A 14,351-nucleotide genomic window follows, 5' to 3' on the forward strand; every position below is an offset into this window, starting at 1 on the left:
TTTGGTGCTTTATCTATAAAGCGGGTCGGGAGCCACTTTCGAGAGAAGGCCCGGAGGGAATAGATGGATGTGATACGTGCCTACTGGTGCAAGTTAGTAGTAACTAGCTTGAAGAAGTGCAACACATGTCGCGCCAGGCACAGATTATGTCTGTATTTTCCCAGAATAAGAAAAAAACTAACATGTATTACGCGAGAAAATCAAATGAAAATGAGACACGAATTCTATATGCATCACATGATGTGTGTAGTCACATAACAAACATTGAATGAATTAACAAATTAACTAAGCTAGCTGGCTCATTACTATATTTCATAAGCACATACTTTCCCCTTTCGTAAGTAACAAAATGTAATGCGGAGTAGCAATATGTATTTGGATTCATTCTCATATGGCCTATTTGATCAATAGTAAGATTGAATGGGATTGTTAGCAATTATAGACCTTATAGTAGGGAAAATATTTCTTGTCCAGTTTATTCATCTTTTTCACCTATTTCATATCTAATTATTAGCCGTCACTTTTTCATTCTTTCTAAAGCATGGATTTATTTAATAAAATTCAAATTCAAAATTTTGTTAGTAATTTAAACCCCAAATTTGTCGTGGCGTAAAAATGAATAATAATAGGTGAAGTGTTGTCGTGGTGTAAGAATAGATAGTAATTGGTGGAGAACCTATTTAAACGGAATATCTATAAATGGATAATTTGATACAGAAAGTTCAACCTGATGCACTTTTCCAACTGTGATATAGGATAAGTGGTATATTCGTATTTGGGGAATTTTGGCAGCTGAGAAATAACAGGATCGATGTTAGTTTTTTCAACAAACACTTCCCTCTACGGATGATCCAATGTCATGTATTCTTTTCTTTCCCTTTGAATTTGACAAAGAAATTAAATAGGGAATAGAGTGAAGAGGTTGGTCGAGTGATAATTTTTATTTTCATGTTCTCCCTTCTTGTTGGCTGCTCATAGACTATCTTTGTGGAGCCCGTCGTAGACATGGCTTTAATGTCCGCCTTGTGGTTGAAGCTTCGGTCTGGTTGGCCACAGGGAAGGAGAAAGGCGAGGTAGATGAAGAAAACATCATCGGCTATTCTCCTTGCGTAGATGAACACGGGGAGAAGGAGTCTCATTTTTTTGGTATTTCTTCTAGATTACTGAATTACTGTTAACGCCGATTTACACTATTTATTGTTTCAGTTTATTAGGGTGTATTGTTTGGGTTACAATTCATGTATTGTTTTGGTTTATTGTTCCGATGGGTTAATGATTTTGATTTATTCAGGTATTATTTCATTTCATTGGTTTTACTATTTCAGGTCGAGGGCGGAGGAGTCTTAGGGGATTTGTGGAGGATTTACTTGGTATTTCTTCTAGATTACTGTTCACGTAAATGAATAGTGTTGATTTACTATTTTCATTTTGCTAGTTTATCCGAGTTTATTGACTTGAATTACAATTTGAATATTGTCTTAGTTTATCTTTCGAGTGACTTAATGTTTTGGGCTATCATTTTGGTTAGCAGTTTTTGGTTTATTCGTATATTGTTGGAGGAGAGGAGATAACATGGCCGCGGGACGCTACTCGCCAAGGAATGTCACAAACGATGTAGAAACGATGCTACTGGTCGTGCATGAAATAGGAGGTATGGACAAAAAGCGTTGAGAGCCTTCGTCCATCAGACGGGCCGAGGTCTGCGCAACTAAGCGCTGCTCCATAAGGGGCGCCCGACGCCTAGATGTCTGTCGGCTGGCGTCCACCACGTGGCGGCAACAACCACCTCGGCTCAAGACGGCGAGGTGGGGAGGAGGGGTGGAAGGAGCGTCGCTCTGGCATGGTGGATAGTGTTTTTCTACGGTAATTGTTTATGCATTGTTTACTGACGTCGTGATATAAAAGTGAACAGTAGTTAGCAAGAACTTAACTTTCTCATGGATTACAATTTATGTAAATATGTTGTTTTAGTCTATTGTTTTATGCCTTGGTAGCATTATCATCGAAAAGGAGCAGGAGATGATCGAGACGACTTTGCATTGGTAAGCAGGTGCAGAGAAATGATGCGAAGAAAAATTCTAAATTTTAACCGTCTATATAAGGACGCAAGGGTGGAAGAGAAAGATAGAAATGATGTGTAAAATATCTCAGTTTTTTCTAAACAACGATGTATTCTTTTTCTACGAAACATTGTTATACAAAGGCACTACGCATTGATGTGGTACTGTTCACGTACGGCACTGTTATGTCTGGGCGTTGTGCATTTTTACTGTTCGCCGATGCCACGTAAAATAAACGGTAAGAGTGAGAGAAAAAAGTCAAAAAATAAGATAAATCGGATGCTTCTCGCTTTATTGCAAATTTGGCAGTGCCGTGATCATTGGCTAGCAGCCTACATGCACAGAGCACATTATAACAGGAGCAGACGACGTTGAATATGCTGGCTTCGGAGTAGACGTCGCCTCACGGGAACAAGCGCAAGGATTATGCATGCTGCCAGCCAATCGCTTTTGTGCACAGAGCAACGGGTTCCCACAACAGCAAGAACCTGCAGGCCCTTGGTGTGATACTCCTGCCCAGCAGCCTGTGCTTGCTTTAAGTAGATAAAATCCAGCGTTGTACGTTCACTCCATCCATAGACTATCCTAGTATATACTACTCGTTCCTTTCTCTTGCCTCGACTGGGCACCATGATAGTGAATATTTAGAGCGTCCGACCTCCGAGTCAGCCAGACTGGACATCATTGTTTTTCTTCTTTCACCACACATTGTCAGCGGACGTAGAACTCCCGCAAATGCATAGTAGGACTACTTTGGATTAGCACGACAAGGACGCACAGGTTCTACGGAGCAAATCCAGGAACTGAAACTATAATTTCCTACTCTAAATGAATACATCCACATCTGGGCGCCCCAAACTCGCCTCTTTCGTCTGAACAGACCGCCTCGTCATTGACTAGTCACGAAATTTTGATCCAATCACACGTCTTAAAGGACCTCAAACGTCCGGACTAACCGACATTCGTCATATTCAGTCAAAATATATAATGGATAATAAGGGGCCGGACGCGTCCGGACACGCCCGCCAGGTCGGCCTAGCCCGCACTCGCCCGCATTGACCTCACATATTCATCCCCGTTCGCTCGTCGGACCAAACTCTAACCACTTCGCTCCACTCCTCTACACTCCCATCCGTCACCCAAGCTCACCTCCGGCCTTCTCTGGCATGGCGGGCAGCGGATCCGGGTCCTTCACCTCTAGATCCCTTGATCACGAGCTCATCCCACATGGCCCCGAGGAGGAGATAGTCGTTCGGCTTGCACTTCACCGCTCCCGGGAGGCGGCCGTCGGACGGCAGCACTCGGACTCGCAATGTCTGGAGTCCATAGCATCCACACAACCGGTGCATGGATCTGGCGTCGCTGCCTCACCGGAGGCGGTGTGGTCCGTCTGGCGTCTGGCCGCCGTGGCGGAAGCCCAACTCTCCGTTGGTGTGTCGAGGACGCACCATGGGCGTCTACGGATGCAAACATGGCGCGGCGTGCCCGCCATGTGAGACATCTGGTGCGGGAAGCGACGGACGCCCGCGCAGCGGTGGACGGTGGAGAAGCGAACTCACATTCTCTCGCGACCCGTATGGTGAACTAGTGCGGGCGCCACAACCGCGTCGTGGTCGAGATCGGCTCCTCCGAGGAGGGATTCGTCATCGACCTCACACCCACTAGCATTTTGTGGGTTACGTTCTGTGTTGAGGAAGGGTAGGGCATGGGAGACGGTGGGAGCTCGACTCCCGTGAGCGGGCTAGTGCCACATGTTCTACTCTACCTCGTCGGCGATCGGACTAACACTAAGAGGGGAGCAGCCAACCATCGGATATGGGCACTGCGGAGTCGAGCGAGCTTCATTTAAAGATCGTTTATGTTGCATGTAATAGTATGGATTTGAGGTTTCTAATTCAAGGTATCCGGTTGTAGAATGCATTATTTTAGACTTTATCAGTCAGTGTTCGCAGGCACGTCAGGATGCGTCAGCGGGCATTTGAGGAGTCGAATTTGCCAAGCCCCACTAGTGGAGAAATGGCTACCAATAACTCTTGTTTGTAGCACGCCATTTCTCACAAACACCAACGCTGATATTTTCAAGTAGTGTTGATGTTTGCTAAATTCGAACCCCGCAACTATTTACTTAGTGTGCACATTACGTCCACTAGGCCCATGCCAACACTAGTCGGTTTTTGTTGGAAATATGCCCCAGAGGCAATAATAAATTAGTTATTATCATATTTCCTTGTTCATAATAATCGTTTATTGTCCATGGTAGAATTGTATTGATTGGAAACTCAAATACATGTGTGGATACATAGACAACACACTGTCGCTAGTGAGCCTCTAGTTGACTAGCTCATTGATCAAAGATGGCCAAGGTTTCCTGGCCATAGGCAAGTGTTGTTACTTGATAACGGGATCACGTCATTGGGAGAATGATGTGATGGACAAGACCCAAACTATAAACGTAGCATATGATCGTGTCAGTTTATTGTTACTGTTTTCTGCATGTCAATGTATGTGTTCCTATGACCATGAGATCATGCAACTCTCGGACACCGGGGGAATACATTGTGTGTATCAAACGTCGCAACGTAACTGGGGGACTATAAAGATGCTCTAGAGGTATCTCCGAAGGTGTCTGTTGGGTTGGCATGGATCAAGACTGGGATTTGTCACTCCATGTGACGGAGAGGTATCTCGGGGCCCACTCGGTAATACAACATCACAATAAGCCTTGCAAGCAATGTGACTAAGGAGTTAGTTACGGGATCTTGTATTACGGAACGAGTAAAGAGACTTGTCGGTAACGAGATTGAACTAGGTATGGAGATACCGACGATCGAATCTCGGGCAAGTAACATACCGAAGGACAAAGGGAATAGTATACGGGATTATATGAATCCTTGACATAGAGGTTCAACCGATAGAGATCTTTGTAGAATATGTAGGAGCCAATATGGACATCTAGGTCCCGCTGTTAGTTATTGACCAGAGAGTGTCTCAGGTCATGTCTGCATAGTTCTCGAACCCACAGGGTTTGCACACTTAAGGTTCGGTGACGTTTTGGTATAGTTTTGTTATATGTGTTGGTGACCGAAGTTTTGTTCGGAGTCCCGGATGAAATCCCGTACGTCACGAGGAGTTCCGGAATGGTCCAGAAACGAAGATTGATATATAGGAAGTTGGTATTTGGATTCCGGAAGGTTTTCGGGCATTGCCGGCAGTGTACCGGGAGTGATGAATGGGTTTCGGGGGCCCACTGGGTGGGCCCACCACGCCCCAAGGGGAAAAAGTGGAAAATCCAAGGAAAGCCCATGAGGAAAAAGTGGAAAATCCAAAAGAGGTGAGAAATTAAGGAAGGAGTTCTAATCCAAGTGGGATTGGAGGAGGACTCCTCCCTCCTCCACTTCAGTCGACCCAAGGGCTCCTCCCTTGTGGAGCCAAGGCTGCCTCCTCCCTCCTCCTATATATACTAGAGGTTTAGGGCTTTTGAGACACAACTTTGCCACGTGTTGCCCTCTCCTCTAGATCATAGTTCTTCCTCCAGATCGGTTTTCTGCGGAGCTCGGGCGGAGCCCTGCAAGAATAGATCATCACCATCACCGGCATGCCGTCACGCTGCCGGAGAACTCATCTACTTCCCTGTCCCTCTTGCTGGATCAAGAAGGCGGAGATCGTCATCGAGTTGTACGTGTGCGGAACGCGGAGGTGCCGTCCGTTCGGCACTTGATCGGGACGGATCGTGGGACGGATCGAGAGACGGTTCATGGGACGGATCGTGGGACGGTTCGTGGGACGGATCGTGAAGACATACCACTACATCAACTTTGTTTATTAATGCTTCCGCTTAGCGATCTTGATTGGAAGTAATGTAGAATTTCTGGAAAGCATAAAGGGTTGTTTGAAAGGAGTTTTTCAAAGGAAAACCTGGATTAAGCTACTTGAACATTGTGCGTCGAGATCTATGGCGATAGATAAAGACGCTTAATAAGAACTTTCAACGAAATGCATGCCCTCACAAGTTTTTGAAGGAGTTCAAAATGGATCGACAAAGAAGGAATTCTTGGCTGTGTTGTAAGGTGTGAATTTGAGTAAGACTCAAAGCCCGACCACGGCAGAAGAAAGAGAAAGGACTAAGGTCGTCCCCTATGCCTTAGTCGTAGGCTCTAAAGTATGCCATGATGTGTACCGCACCTGGTGTGTGCCTTCCCACGAGTGTGTCAAGGGGTACAAAGAGTGATCCAGGATTTAATCACTGAACAGCGGTCAAAGTTATCCTTAGTAACTAGTGGACTAAGGAATTTTTCTCGATTATGGAGGTGATTAAAGAGTTCGTTGTAAAGAGTTACGTTGATGCAAGCTTTGACACTAATCCGAATAACTCCGAGTAGTAAACCGGATTCGTATAGTAGAGCAGTCATTTGCAATATTTCCAAATAGCACGTAGTAGCAGCATCTATAGGATGACATAAAGATTTGTAAAGCACACACGGATCTGAAAGGTTCAGATCCGTTGACTAAAAACCTCTCTCACAAGCAATACATGATCGAACCCCAGAACTGTATGGGTGTTAGATTCATTACAATCACATAGTGATGTGAACTAGATTATTGACTCTAGTGCAAGTGGGAGACTGTTGGAAATATGCCCTAGAGGCAATAATAAATTAGTTATTATTATATTTCCTTGTTCATAATAATCGTTTATTATCCATGCTAGAATTGTATTGATTGGAAACTCAAATACATGTGTGGATACATAGACAACATACTGTCCCTAGTGAGCCTCTAGTTGACTAGCTCGTTGATCAAAGATGGTCAAGGCTTCATGGCCATAGGCAAGTGTTTTTACTTGATAACGGGATCACATCATTGGGAGAATGATGTGATGGACAAGACCCAAACTATAAACGTAGCATATGATCGTGTCAGTTTATTGTTACTGTTTTCTGCATGTCAATGTATGTGTTCCTATGACCATGAGATCATGCAACTCCCGGACATCGGAGGAATAGATTGTGTGTATCAAACGTTGCAACATAACTGGGTGACTATAAATATGCTCTAAAGGTATCTCCGAAGGTGTCTGTGAGGTTGGCATGGATCAAGACTGGGATTTGTCACTCCGTGTGACGGAGAGGTATCTCAGGGCACACTCGGTAATACAACATCACAATAAGCCTTGCAAGCACTGTGACTAAGGAGTTAGTTACGGGATCTTGTATTACGAAACGAGTAAAGAGACTTTCCGGTAACGATATTGAACTAGGTATGGAGATACCGACGATCGAATCTCGGGCAAGTAGCATACCGAAGGACAAAGGGAATAGTATACGGGATTATATGAATCCTTGACATAGAGGTTCAATCGATAGAGATCTTCGTAGAATATGTAGGAGCCAATATGGACATCCAGGTCCTGCTGTTCGTTATTGACCACAGAGTATCTCAGGTCATGTCTGCATAGTTCTCGAACCCGCAGGGTCTGGACACTTAAGGTTCGGTGACGTTTCGGTATAGTTGAGTTATATGTGTTGGTGACCGAAGTTTTGTTTGGAGTCCTGGATGAAATCTCGGACGTCATGAGGAGTTCAGGAATGGTCCAGAAACGAAGATTGATATATAGGAAGTTGGTATTTGGATTCTAGAAGGTTTTCGGGCATTGCCGGTAGTGTACCGGGAGTGACGAATGGGTTTCGGGGGCCCACTGGGTGGGCCCACCACACCCCAAGGGGTCCACGTTGGTTTATTGGATGCACAATAAGGCATAATGGGCTGACAAAGTCATCCAAGGAAAGCCCATGAAGAAAAAGTGGAAAATCCAAAAGAGGTGGGAAATTAAGGAAGGAGTCCTAATCCAAGTGGGATTGGAGGAGGACTCCTCCGTCCTCCACTTCGGCCGACCCAAGGGCTCCTCCATTGTGGCGCCAAGGCTGCCTCCTCCCTCCTCCTATATATACTAGAGGTTTAGGGCTTTTGAGACACAACTTTGCCACGTGTTGCCCTCTCCTCTAGATCATAGTTCTTCCTCCAGATCGGTTTTCTACGGAGCTCGGGCGGAGCCCTGTAGGAATAGATCATCACCATCACCAGTGCACCGTCACGCTGCCAGAGAACTCATCTACTTCCCCGCCCCTCTTGCTGGATCAAGAAGGCGGAGGTCGTCATCGAGTTGTACGTGTGCGGAACGCGGAGGTGTCGTCTGTTTGACACTTGATCAGGACGGATCGTGGGACGGATCGAGAGGCGGTTCGTGGGATGGATCGTGGGACGGTTCGTCGGACGGATCGTGAAGACGTACCACTACATCAACCACGTTTATTAACGCTTCCGCTTAACAATCTACAAGGGTATGTGGATCTGATCTCCCTCTCGTAGATGATCATCACCATGATAGGTCTTCGTGTGCGTAGGAAAATTTTTGTTTCGCATGCAATGTTCCCCAACAGTTTTACCAGCCCTCCCGGCCAAGTAACAAAACTTATCATTTTCACTCTCACTCTTGATCCCCAACAACACCGTCCTCCTGTCGATCCCCGACGCGGCCCGCCTCCGCCCAACGCCGCTCATCGCCGCTCGCACACCTCCTCGCCCCTGAGAACCTGTGCGGTAAGTTTGGCGCCCCTCGCTCTCTCATCTTTCTTAGTGTTAGGGTTAGTGAAAGTGTGTTATATTGAAAAGAGGGGGTGAATAGGCGATTTTGACAAATTCGTCACTAAGGAATTACTAGTTGAGAAAATTGCTAAGCGACGAAATACAAGCAACGGAATAAGTACTCAAGTGCATGTGAAACATAGAAACATCATACTCATCATGCTGAAATGAAACATAAACAGAGCATAGGTAGCGCGTAAAAGGGTAAGTAGGTGAAGAACAAGGTGACTGAAAAATTGAGATGAGGAAATTGAGAAAGTCTTTAGTCAAAGTCTTCAAACAGTAACGATCAATTTGATCGACAAGTACATGAGGAAATAGATGAGTTGAGAAAATAGAACCAGGAGCTCGACGAAGACAGTGATTTGATGACCCAGTTCCAACTGTTGTGACAGGCGTACGTCTGGTTTGGAGCATCTTGGTATTTAAACCCCAAGATACACAGTCCTTACCATATTCTCCTTGAGCTAAAGTCACATAGTCCTTGCCCAACACTCGTGGTAACTCTTCAGGACAGACTTCCAAACCCTCACAAACTCAGTCACCTAGCAATCCACAATTTACTGTTGGATGCTCTAGACCATTGGCGACTAACCGTCTGGAAGATACACAATCTTCAAAGGTACCAAACGTCAGTTCCACATAGGAACAATCTCCTCAGTGATGCAAAATCACTTTGGCTTTTGGTTTTGGTTTGGGTGTTTGAGTTTTTCCTCACACATGATTTTCTCTCAAAGTCCTCAAAGTATGGGATGCTCTCAAGTGACAAGTGTCAAGTGCTCTTTTGGAGCAGCGAACTAGCTAGGGGTTCTAGGGGCGGTTATTTATAGCCTGGGAGCAATCTCGACATGATATGACATAAATGACCCTAATGATATGACCGTTATGTGCATAAGGTTTTGGGACAGCTGGCGCAAAGCACACCAACGGTCAGAATTTTCGAACTATGAATATCCTTAGATCTATCATGTTCCTCACTTGTAGGCAATTCGCACCGATGAAATCCTAACTCCTCAATCAGAACAATTTCCTCAGAGACCAGAAGAACTTCCTTTGTGTCACTGAAGAAATTGACTAAACTGCAAGAGATTTCCAAAGGCTTCACTAGAAGGATTGGTTATGTGTAGGCTTTGAGATGAGAATCACTTGGAATTTTTTTTCCTTAGTATTACCTCGACCCCCTTTAACAGGATGGTGTTCTTATGACTTACAAGAAAGGAAATGAAACTATGAAAACAAAAGTCTGCATGCTTCAAATTCCTCGCATCAATGTCTTCAAGGACACACCAATTTCCCCACTTCCAAAATCTTCAGGAAAGTATCAAAGTCTTCAGTAGAAGGCATTCATTGTTAGGGGTCGTCTTTCTTCGATTATCTCAAACTCCTTAGCGACTTGTAGAGCATGTGTACACTCACAATCATATTAGCCTCTTAACCTACAAGTCTTCAATACACCAAAATCACTAAGGGGCACTAGATGCACTTAAAATCTCCCCGATTGTGGTGCTTGATGACAAATAGGTTAGTTTTCAACGGGGATAAATATATGGAGTGTTAGTAGAGACTTTGTCGAATTTGTTTGCAAGATATAGAAACTCCCCTTGGAGATGTGCATGTTTGAGGAATTTGCTTTGGACTGCAAATGCACATTGTAGGTTAATATCATGGAGATCTCCCCTCATATCTTGTAATCCATACACGCATTTCACATATAACATGAGGAAATTGAAATGCATGATGGAAAGTGGTGTCTGAAGAAATTCAACATGAGGAATAAGCATGCAACAAAAGGAAACTCAAAAGTGTTAGACCACCACCGGACTTAAGTTTACAACTCATACAGCCAAACACTTCAGAAGTACGAGAGTTGCAACTTAACAAAAACATAGCCCATATAGGTAGACCCGCTTGAAGACTAACTCAAATTTCTCCCCCTTTCTCATCAAGTGACGAAAATGGACAAAATTAACGACTAACACCCCTGAATAATTTCATCTTGTTGGTGGAGGAGGAGCGCCAACGTTGTCGGGGTTGTTTGTCGATGAAGGGACAGCAGCAGTGTCGTCAAGATCCTCATCTTCATCCATCGAGCGCGATGAAGAAAAGGGGCTGGTCACCAGCACACAAACTTGAACTTTCTTGAATTTCTTCTTGGGCGGAAACGACCAATCAAAGTCCTGCTGAAATTCCATCTCTTTAAGTTCTTCAATAGTCTTGAGGTGAGACAGAATGGCCCAAGTGCAATCAAAGATTTCATGAAGATAATAGTGATTCTTACCCCAGAGAATTATGTGTGACAGTCATGTCACGAAGAATTGCACTGAACTGACGTTTCACCCACTTTTGATTGCGATCGACCTTCTCATGAAGACTTAAAAGAAGTTCACGATCAGGCATCACTCGTGGGGCAGATTCTCGAGGAACTTGAGTTGACACTTTTGCAGCAGAATCTTGTGATGCCGTGTCATCATTTGTGGTATATGATGCAGCTTTACGAAATTGTCCATCAAGGGGACAAGATCCTTCATCAATGACAGTTTTGCTCATACCTTCAATTGGGGAGAAGGTTTTCTTGATGACTTCGAGCGAGGACAGGAAACAAAAGTGATTTTGAAAATCCGCTTTATAAGGGATTGAGGATCTGGCGGTGATGAATTTCATGATCCACGATGGATAAGGCTTCACTTCAAACGGTGACACGACAATGTTGGCCAAAGTCCTCATGAAGAAATCGTGAAGATTTATGGGAATCCCATGAATGGTGTTGAACATCAAATTCTACATGATTCCCACGACATCTTCTTCTTCAGAATTGTGACCCTTGATAGGACTCAGGGTTTTGGTCAAGATGCGGTAGACCGTTCTTGGCACATATAGCAAGTCTTTAACGAGGAATTTGGTTCTAGGAGGTTTGGCTATTTCCGAAGGCTTCATCAACACTTGCATCAGATGATTTGGCAGTTCAAGTTACTCATAGATGCATCTGGCTCCTTCTGAGGGAATACCAACTAGGACCACATGAAGCAATTCTGTTGCAGGAGCAGTGTAATGTGTGTCTTCATTCATCGAGTCAGTTACCCATGTGTTGATATCGTGTGCTTAACAAGAGAGATGCAAGGTTGCATAAAATTGAAGAATCTGTTCTTCATTCCAGACACAGATATCCATGCAGAACGACAAGAGCCCCGCATCATGAAGAACATTTAGCACTAGAGTGAATCAAGGAATGAACTCCATATCTGCATGAGGAATTTGACGGTGCTGGTAGAGTCTTCTGAAAGAGAACATCATCGTAAAAATTGACTTGACTTGAAGTCTAGAACATCTTGTGCCTTATCCTCAGAGTGTCATAGGGATTTGCACCCGTGAAGAAGTGATGTTCTTCATAAAAATTCTCCTTGAGGAATTTGGTTCGCTTTGTACCTTTGTATGGTTGAAGTGGCTTGGGTTGAAGATTTGACTTGTATATCCCAATAAGTCCTCTTGGCACATTTTCTATTTAGGGAACTTGAACCACAACAATCACCGACTGAGGATTTTGAACAAGGGGCTCATCAGCAGTAGCCTCGGTAGTTAAGATGTCAACTTAGGGTTCCTTAGGTTGAGGAATTTGAGGTGTAGTTTCTTCAGCCACTAGTTCTTCAGTCTAAGGAGTATATGGAGCAAATTCATCAGCTGCATACTCGTTCGTACTGGACTGAGGAATAGGTGCACCAATATCTACAGTCAAGTTTTATGTTGGCTTAGCAATTTGGTAAACAAATTCTTCAGCTCATGCATCTGGTATTTATTCCGGAATTGATTGCATTTAAGTAGTACATTCATCACACCATGTATGAATTTCTTCAGTGATAGTAGGGGACCGAGGAATATGATGAAGTGGAGTGGCCAGTGGTGAATTTGGGTGAGTTGATTCCCAATATTCATCCCTAATCACTGGGGTGGTGCAGCCAATATCCACATCTTCTTCGGTTTCTTCAACACCCGCCTCTTTGGCAGATAACTGAGGCAAGGGTGATGATGCTTGAGGGGTTGAAGTGTTCTGATCCACTTCAATTTCTTCATCGGTCGGCTATGTGGAAGCAGCTGATCGATTTTCTTCATCTAGTTTACAAATGACATATTCCTCACTAAACGGTATTTTGTAAGAATGCACCATAGTGATGGGAGTCGTATCAATTGGTTCACTTGAGGAACTTGGTAAAGTCCTCAAACGTTTGTCTTTAGAGGATTATGTGTTTGCTGATGCTTTCCCCTTCCCAGCGGCTTCCTTTTCAGCAGTTTAGTCTTCTTCGCTTCTGACGCGGAAGGAAGTTTCAATTTCTTCACCCTAGAAGATTTTGTCGTTGGAGCCGAGGGTGAAATTGATGTAGATTCTTCAGGCACAACTGATGCAATCGTCCTGATAGGAGCATTTTCCTTAGGCGCATCAATTTCTTCACCTGGCCTGGCAGGTTCTTCGGGAGAAACACTGGAGGTTGCCCTGACAGTTTCTTCAGGAGCTTCCATTTCTTGAGCAACCCTCACAATTTCTTCAGCAGCTCGAATTTCTTCAGCAGGCTGAGCGATTTCTTCAATAAAACCGTAGGAGCTATCCTTAGCAACTTGTGGTTGAGATGGAGCTACAACCCTGGTGTTGTGTTCTATGATGGCCTTGGTTGCAAGGTTGATGAACCTGACCTTAGCACCTTTCTAGTGTGCATGGTAACAACTGTATTCATCACTGAGGTTTTTGATCTCAGTCTGTGCAGTGACGAGTTCTTCACGAGACAAGGAGAGAAGGTTATTCTTAAGAAATTGTTCCTTCTGAGTCTGGTCCTTCCTGGCCCTCTTGGCCTTTTCTACTTACCATTTTTTCGGCAATGAATGTCGTCAGCACATGGCTTGGTCCAGGTGCAAGTTGCAAACCGTCAATTGGTGTTTGAGGATTTTGATACTAGACATCAATGAAGTCTAGAACAACCCTGGGGTCCAGCATCAGAGGAATGTTGGTGCCTTTAGCCAGAGAAACTCTTTCTTGTTTGCTTTTGATGATTTCTACAAGTTCGTCATCATCAGCTTCATCATCCTCAGATCCTAAGGGAACATTGAAGACCACCTTGTGAGAACTTGGTATTTTTGCCTCGCCCAGCAGTCATCTTTTTATTTATGGTTGCACTTGAAGAGGTGAGTACATAGCCAGAGTCAGATGTTCCTGAGGGAATTTTGAATCCCACAGTTAGTTGACATGTCGCAAGGTGTAGTAGCGTTGAGGACTTTGTGGTTGTTGCTGAGGAAGTTGCAGCCACAGTTGGAGGTGGTTGAGGAATTTGCTGTGAGGATTTTGAACTCGAAGATTTTGTCTTCATAGCAGATTTCTTCACAAGAGCTTGCTTTGGAGCTGTTGCAGTGGTAGATGCTTCAGCAGCAGAGGAGGAGGCAACAAGAGTTGTAGCATCAGTCTCAAGGTTGAAGTTCCTCACTGCCTTCGCAACAATCTTCTTCACCTTTGCTTGAGGTTTTGCCAATTCTTTGGGAAATTTTCACCACTAACAATGTTGGCGGGATGAGTGACTTGGCCTTCGGCCAGTGGAGGTTTTGGACAAGGAGGCTTGACACCGAATTTCTTCATATACTTAGGAGTAACATATCGGTACTCCTTCCATTCCT

The sequence above is a fragment of the Hordeum vulgare genome, chromosome 6H (genome assembly GCF_904849725.1).
Source record: "Hordeum vulgare subsp. vulgare chromosome 6H, MorexV3_pseudomolecules_assembly, whole genome shotgun sequence".
NCBI lineage: Eukaryota > Viridiplantae > Streptophyta > Magnoliopsida > Poales > Poaceae > Hordeum > Hordeum vulgare.